We start from the raw sequence: 8556 nt of genomic DNA, 5'->3' as shown, positions 1-8556 counted from the left end.
TTTCAATAATGTTTTTCAAAAATAAAACAAAAACTACTTATCCTACAAAAAATTAATTTCTGAAAAATTTGCTATTCTTTTTTAGGTACACAACTTTTGTCAATCTATCTCTTTTTTTATCTTGCTTTTTTTCTCGAAAACGGAGTTATTGCTTTTTCATTCGTTTTTTTTGCGCTAAAATTTAAATTTTCGATTTTTTGTTAGCAACATTTAAAAAGTTTTTTAGACAATCTTGTAGGGCCCTGAAAAAGTGAAGTTTTTCTTTTTTAGAATTTTTTCCATATCACGCTTTATTTGGCTTCAAATGTTAGTTTTCGTTTGGTTCTTTGGATTTCGAAAATGCTATAACTTTGGTCATTTTTATTTTATCACAAAAAGCAATAGGGATAAATTGATAATATTTTGATTTACTATAAAAAGCTGTCAACAAATTTCAAATATTAAAAAAAAGTTGTCTCTAAAATGTTCAAAATGCGTTAACTTCTTAAACTTCTTGAAAAAAATCTGACTAACGAACACGTCCTTTCTTTTCATATCCTTGTAAAGTATGCCTAAGAAAAATCCAATCGAAGAACTCCTTTAAATCGTACGTGTTTACAGACTACAACGACAACGACGCACAGTGGGACGAAAATCACGACTCTGGACAAATTGATTTTCCGACTACAGTTTTCATCCGATTCAAACGGTTTTTTAAATTAAAACTGAAGAAAATCCGCATGATCTTATAAGAGCATATATTCAAATTGAGGATCTATTTTTTGTTTATTTCTTGACAAAAACTAAAAAAAAAATTTTGACATTGAAGAGTACCATTTCCAAGAGAATACTCAGATTCATTTCCAAATAACCAGAATGAGTAGAGGAACTATTTAGTACAATATTCAGTGCTGTATGATAAATTAAAAAATGTATTTAATTTGTTATAAACAAATAAGTGGATGAAAATGGTTTCATATGGTTTTACGGTGTATGGTCGCTTGATTCTCACTGGATTTCCTCAATTGATCAACAAAGAGAATTTTTGTGTCATACCCGTGAGGATTCATGAATAAGCAATCATTATTATAAACAAATAAAGAAAAAAAATGTTTGGCTTCGGCTATTGGTGACGAAAAGAATAGTCATTATCAATGGAATTAACTCCATAGAGCTCGTGAATGGTACTCAGTTATCATATCTGCTCATATAATAACAATTCGCAATTGTTCAAACGATTTTGGTTAACAATTGGATTATTCGGCTATTTTTCGGCACACAAACTCCGTTCTTTAGATGTATTTAATTGTTAATGACTGATCTTTGAGTAGCGTAAGGAAATTTTGATGAATAATAACAACTGCTATTGTTAAAAACAAATTTATGAACAAATACTCATCTCTTCTATTCGTCATGGAATGAATAGCGTTTTCCACCCAAAATCAACTGCAGATCACTAATTGATGATACCCATTCATTATTTTCGATCACCCGTTAACAATTGTTCATTATTTAAACAAGCAGTATACAAATTGTTAAACTATGGAGCCAAAATAATAGACTTCTTCGTCATTCCCATCAGACAATTATCGGAAGAGGTTCAGGAAGCCAAAAATAAAGATTTCAAGAGATACACAGAGAATAATACGAGAAACACAAGTTGCATCGACACTAACACAGACTTATTGAATTATCTCCTATTCTCTTCTGATCTTTGTTTATCAAGTGAGAGGTGAGTTCGTCAATCCAGAAAGACCACTGCATCCAGAAGCAGAAGTTTTACTTTTGAAACAGACGTAGTCTCATGTGCGTATCAAATTAATATTAATATTATTCTCATGAAATTGTTCATGCCCATAACAATTGGGTTTAAAAAATTGGTCATTAACAGTTAATCCAGTTCTGAAAACGAAGTAAGAATATCGAAAAATGGCCAAACTGTGTATTTGTTTATTACAATTGTTTAAATAATCAACAATTGTTATCGGATGATCGAAAATAATGAATGGGTATCATCAATTAGTGATCTGCAGTTGATCCTGGGTGGAAAACGATGGCAAATAGAAAATATGAGTAATTGTTCATGAAATTGTTTATAACAATGGCAGTTGTTACTATTCATCAAAATACCCTAAAATAATTCGAAGATCAGTCATTAACAATTAAATACATCCAAAGAACGTCTAAAGACGAGAATGTTCCAGCGACGTGGGCAGATTTTTTTTCTTAGCTTGTGTTGTGTGTCGAAAAATTTAATTCTTGTATTTTTAATGTTTTTTATGAGTAAAACAAAAACTACGTGTCGTATAAAAAAGGGTCTACTAAAAAATCAGTAGATATTTTTCGGTGCACAATGTTAGTCTTATAATCTTTTTTCGTATATTGCATAGCTTGACCGCAAAATGCAATTTTTGATTATTTTTTGCGCCCTCAAAATTTGAATTATCAATTTTTTGAAAAGATCTAAGAAGTTGTTATGATAATCTTGTAGGATTTGAAAAAATTAACATTTTTCTTTTTTTGACTTTTTTTCATATCATGCGTTATTTAGCTGAAAAATTTCATTTTCGTTTATTTCTTTGAATTTTGTAAATGCTATAACTCTGCTAATTTTTTTTTATCAAAAAAGTTATTAAAAGTAAAATGTTGGTATTTTCATGTACTATAAATAAAGTTACAGAGAATTTTTGAATCATGGAAAAAAGTGTTTTCAAGCATTTTCAAAATACGCTCACGTTTTCAATTGTTATCCAAAATAGCTGGCTAACGAACTTGCTCTTTAGTTTAGGAAACTAAAAAAGTGTACCACAGGTCAATCTAATAGAATAATTTTTTCAAAAGTTATCGTGCTTACAGGCAGACAGACAGACATACAGCCATGCAGCCATACAGATATACAAACAGAAAGACACATTCGTAAAAACCTCTTTTTGGTATTCAGATGGTCTCGAAACGTGGAAATTTGATCAAAACTGGGGGATGGGGGTGTCAAGATTTACACAAATCTAATATCTTCTCTGAGGAGAATGTAAAAATCAAAATTGAAGCCAAAATTTAAAAAAAAAAAAAAAAACTTTTTTTGGATCATAACAAACAAGATTCTGGTGCTGGTCCTTCAAAAGTTTTTTTTCTAATTAGGACGTCTTTTAGAAACCTTTGGCAAGCGATTTAGGCAAATTAAAATGGAGTAACCCTATTTACCTCTCATTTACTCTGGAAAGTTTGGCAGGAAAGTTTTCAGTTATAAATTATTTATATATATTCTAGAAATTGCATTGAAGCTTCGAATTGAATTTCAGTGACAAGGATCACAGCATCAGCAGATATCAGCAGATATCACCTAATTACGTCAAGTGACAATTTGGTGACGATTGTGTGACGTGGGCCATTTTCAGAAGAGTCGTTATAACGCCTACTCGTAGAGCAGAGCAGCGAAAGCGCGAAATTCCGTCAGGACCCTATCGGGGAGAGGCGCTTACACGGCACGGAAAAGTACGGAATGAAAAAAAGGAAAAAAGCTAGAAAAAACTGGAAACCATCCCAGTAACGAGACGAGGAACAACGAATTCCAATGTGAAGTGATACATGGCCTTGGCTCGGCGCCAGGGTTTGTGATGCGAAATAGAGCCGGGCGTCGCTAATGCGATCCCACCTGTCCACCTGCTGACATCAAATGCTTTGACAGAACATTGTCGAAGGCTAGTCACTTTCCACATGTTTATTTTTCAAGATCAGCTAAAATTATATTATTAAGTTTATAACGCCTTTCCATCCAGATTCGCTGTTAAGAAGTGAAACAGGGTTGTTACAATTTTAGAAATTCTGGAAAGTCGGGGAATGTTAGGGAAAACCTTAAATCACTTTAAGATTCGACTATTTTGGTAAACAATTCAAATTTTTGGTTGAAAATTAACTTTTTTTGTTGAAAATTAATATTTTTGTTTTTAAAATTCAACTGTATTGTAGAAAATTTGTCTTTTTAGTAGTACAATCCGAGTACTCCTTACCTGCAACAAAATTACTTCCGCAACAAAATTGCAATTATATTTTTTCGGTGAACTCACTTTCTAGTCTATTTTTCTAGCTCTTTATCAAACGGAATGCTTAAAAAGATTATACGCACTGCATATTTATGTGGATGCCATGCCGATGCATGCAGTATAAAAAGAGGATAGAAATAGAATAAAGTGTTTTACACTCTTTCGTAGTTTGTTACGTCGGTGCTAAGCGGATGAAACTTAAAACTATGTTTTTCTCTAGAAAATACTGGACGATATTTGCAATTCCCACCTGACCAGTGAACCTTCATGTGCAGCACGTGTAAACACTCATACCCCAATTTTTCATTTTATATTTTATAATCCGTTATTCAGAATATAAAGGATCTTCTTAAAACATTTTCTTTCACGGATAATTTTCTTACTTCTATATATATGTATATTTTATTGTATAACTCTTTATTATATAAATATTGTACAACTTGACTTTTTTAAGTAATGTTGTTTCGATTTCAATGCATAGATCTAGAAAATTTGCCGATAAAATAAATCAGACGAAGAAAGGAAGCTTTTCTCTTTTTGCCTTCCTAGCACGAGAAACAATAGATGAAGGCAAATTTTCATGTATATTTTTAGATTTTCCTCGGGATAAATATAGTATATTGTTCTTAGAAATAGATTGGCAAAAATGAAATCTAAAAGTAGCCAGGATATTACCAATTGTTGGGTTCCTGCCTTGCCTCAGGCACAATAGAAAGAAGACAAGAGACAAATAACTTGTGCAAAAAAGGTTTCATACTTTTAAAAGACAGACGCGAATGGTGAAAACTTGATTTTTTTTAAAGGGCTCAGGAGGTACCTGAGATAATCAAATCTTCTTATATAAAAATAAAAATAATAAGATTAATAATATATACGAAGTGCGAAGCTTACGTATTTCTGCATACATTTCAAAATGTCTGTGCACGTCTACATTTCGACGTGCACAGTTAGGAGACTCCAGTCTATGCACGTTAACTGTTGCCAGGGTACCGTCTATGCACATCTAAATTTCGTCGTGTACAGTTGGGAGTCCCCCATCTGTGCACGTGAGCCTTTGCTAGGCCGTATAAAATTCGACGTGCACATATGGTACCTCCCAACTGTGCACGTCTCAAATAATACGATCAGATTTTTAATTTGCTGACCCACATGTACAGATGGGATACTCCCAAATGTGCACGTGCACATGTGGAAGACTCTTAACTGTGCACGTCTCAATTTTATAGGAGTATATCTGTGCACTTGCTCAACTGAACACTGCGATGGTCGGTGATATAACTGTGCATGTGCAGATGGGACACTCCCAACTCTGCACGTCCAGAGTCAGTCGTACGAATGTGCACGTTGTTGGCCACTCGAACAAATGTGCACGTGCTCAGATGGGACACTCTCAACTGTGCTCGTCTCAATTGATACGTTTAGATTTTCAAAGCACAAGTTCATGTGTACAGATGGGAATATCCCAGCGTTGTACCTCGAACTGTCGACGTGTACAGTTAGGAATGTCTCATCTGTGCACGTGCACAGTTGTATCCGTCGCAAATTGAGACGTGCTCAGTTGTGAGTTCACTATCTGTGCACGTGTTGAGCTGAGATTCTCCCATATGTGCATGTGAACCCTTGGTAGTGTACCTTTTGTTCATGTGCACAGTTAGGAATCCTTCATCTGTACACGTAAACCGTTGGTATTGTACCATCTGTGCACGTCGAAATATTGAAGTGCATAGATAGCCCGGTGCGCAGTTGTACCAGTGGCCACCGACGTGCACAGATGGGTTCGTGCATAGTTTAAAGATGCACAGTTTTCTGTAACCCATAAACTGACCTAGAACTTTTCCTCTTTGGCCACTCATTTTTTGAATTCAAAAATTTCCTTTTGTCTGTTCCTTTCCCTGAGGGGCCATCGATAAATTACGTAAAATATTAAACTCTAAACATTTTTCATCTCTCCCCCACACCATATAAAACTTCGTAACGAAATGGGTTTACCCCCTTCTCTCCCCGCCTATATTACGTACTATTTTCATATCTTTTTAGCCATGTCTTATTAGATAGAATTAGTTATACTTACTATGGTAAATATCTAAACAATTACACGAAATTTTAAGAGTAAATATTTGCTACCATTTTTTCTGTCCATAACTGAAGACTTTGCAATTAAAAATCTATAAAACTGAAGAAATTTAAATTTTTAATCTTCAAAATTGAATAAGTTATAATCTTAAATCTTCGAAATTAAACTACTTAAAAGAGCATTTCAAGTTGAATGATTTTTATTACACAGTAAATATCGACGAGTCTTCAATTTCCAATTTTAAAAAGAAAAGAATTTTTCATTGTAAATTTTCGAAATTGAAGTATTTAAAATTACGAAGTGTCCCATCAACCCGTAATTCGGGATGAGTAGCACAATATTTTACATAGGCGTGGCTATTTCTCCTAAATTTTCGGAATAAGCTCATCTCTTTTTTCATTCACTTTTTGAAAATCCCAAATTTTTCGAGAATAATTTAAAGTTCTGTGATTCTGATGATTTCAATTTGAAAATTTTTCAAGTTAAAAGATTCATACAAGTGAAAACTCTTCAAAACCATTATTGTTCCAGAACTTTAATTCATAAATATTTGAAACTGCAGAGTTTTCAAATTAAACTGTTTTAAAAAAACATTTAAAATAACAAATTTTAAATTGTACGCATACAAAATTGAATAATGGTCAATTGCAAAGCTTCAAAATAGACTCACTTCAAAAATATGCTTAAAATTTCATGATTTTAAACTATAAATATACAAAACAAAAAAGAAGTTAACGAAATTTAAATGGTAAATATCCTTTAAATGGATAATTTTCTAAATGAAACGAAACAAAATCACAAATTAACGCGATTTCTTATTTCTTTGCTTCCTGTTCCTGCTGTTAAAAATCTCATATTTCAGTAAAAGTCATCTGTTTGCACATTACTGAAAGCCAATGTAACTATTTTAATATTTATTTTTGTTTATGATTATTAATTATATTTTATAGTGCAATAAATTTAAGCATTCAATTCAATTTAATTTAATTTAATTTAAATTTAATTTAAATTTATTTTAAGCATGTAATTAAACAAAGAAGATAACAAGTACGTTATTACGAATTCTTTTTTACTATGTTTTTAAACTACTAATACATTTCTCTGCCGGTTATTTTAGTAGATAGGGTTGTTTTTTTATAATAAATCGTGGACTTCATTATAAATTTTTTTGTCGATTTTTCACAAGTTAAACGTAGACTGAAGTCCCCAAGCATTTTGAGGAATGAATGAGATCATAATGAACGCTAATTAACATGTAATAAAACGAGATTATATCATTATTGCAAATTTTTTAGCAAATCACTTATCTTTATATTATGTAAAACCATGCAGAGAGCTGAAATTATTTACTAAAGATTTTAGATATTTTTATTTCCTGTTTAATCTGTCTTCAAATTTGAAAAAGTAGATGACCAAATCTAAAAGTGTGTTAAATAAATAAGATTATTATTATGGAATGTTTTCAGATAATGATGGAAAGAATCAAAATTCTAATCTAATTATATCGATATCAAAGTATTTAGAATTTCATCACAATTTTTTATTATAATTAGCAAGTTTTAACGTTATACTACAATTTTCGATACATTGCCCATAAAAACGGTTGCGTTATTTATGGATGACCTCTTATGAAAAAGATGTATTGGAAAATCATAAGTGAGTATTGAGGGAATTATTGGAATTGCTATAGGCATAGAGTATCGACATAAGTTATTTGTATCAAGTATTAGTATGAAAAATTACCATAAGTAACGGCTTTTTGCTTCTATTTTTTAATTGTTGAACGCAAAGAGCTAAATACTAACAATATAAAGTAAACTGTTCAGGTATGTACTTTATGCTAATATTTGATACTAAAACTTTGTTCCAATACATTATATTGATACTTATTACAATACTTCTTTCAATACTTTTCTTCATACTCACTTCGAATATCTCTTCATTATAAGGGTTTCCTATCACCTTTGAATTTCAATTTGTAATCTTTCACCTTGGATCCCCAATCTTCTACCTCTGACATCTGACATTTATATATGATATCTGACCTGCGAACTTTCGTCTTTAAGCTGTCTTCTTTTTTTCGACTTATGATTTTTAAGCTATGACATTTCATATTTGACCTCTGCTCTTAACTTTCATTTCTGAAATTTGACCTCTCTCTATTGAAATAGAGAATAACTTCTCGGATGAATACAAACGTGTAAAGACTGTACGTAAGAAAAAAGAGTAAAAATTTCATTTGTTTCTTTAAACAAAGGAGCGATGATTCACGTATCTTTCGGCGAAGGTCGCAGATCCAATTTTTCCGAATTGAATGCATCGACCGGCATTGATTCCGTTGGACTTCTGGAATTTTCTTCCCGTCGCTTTATCGTCTTGAGAGAGGTCAAAGAGGATCTCGTTTTTCGAGATCGCGACGATGTATCGAGGGCTACGGGTATATAAATGAGACATGTATATCGA

At 32.1% G+C, this 8556-nt stretch overlaps 1 long non-coding RNA gene across 1 annotated transcript in view; it reads right to left on the bottom strand.

The window, feature by feature from the left end:
- The window catches only part of LOC117179081, a 36771-nt gene extending 28496 nt beyond the window's left edge, over nt 1-8275 (bottom strand). Inside the window, exon 1 of the long non-coding RNA XR_004467859.1 lies at nt 8020-8275. This is a non-coding gene — a long non-coding RNA (uncharacterized LOC117179081). The remainder of the gene's footprint in view (nt 1-8019) is intronic.
- Nucleotides 8276-8556: the final 281 nt, after the last annotated feature.

This window comes from Belonocnema kinseyi, chromosome 8 (assembly GCF_010883055.1).
Source record: "Belonocnema kinseyi isolate 2016_QV_RU_SX_M_011 chromosome 8, B_treatae_v1, whole genome shotgun sequence".
Lineage (NCBI taxonomy): Eukaryota > Metazoa > Arthropoda > Insecta > Hymenoptera > Cynipidae > Belonocnema > Belonocnema kinseyi.
The sequence above is the reverse complement of the archived record's forward strand: the minus strand, read 5'-3'. Positions and strand labels throughout refer to the sequence as shown.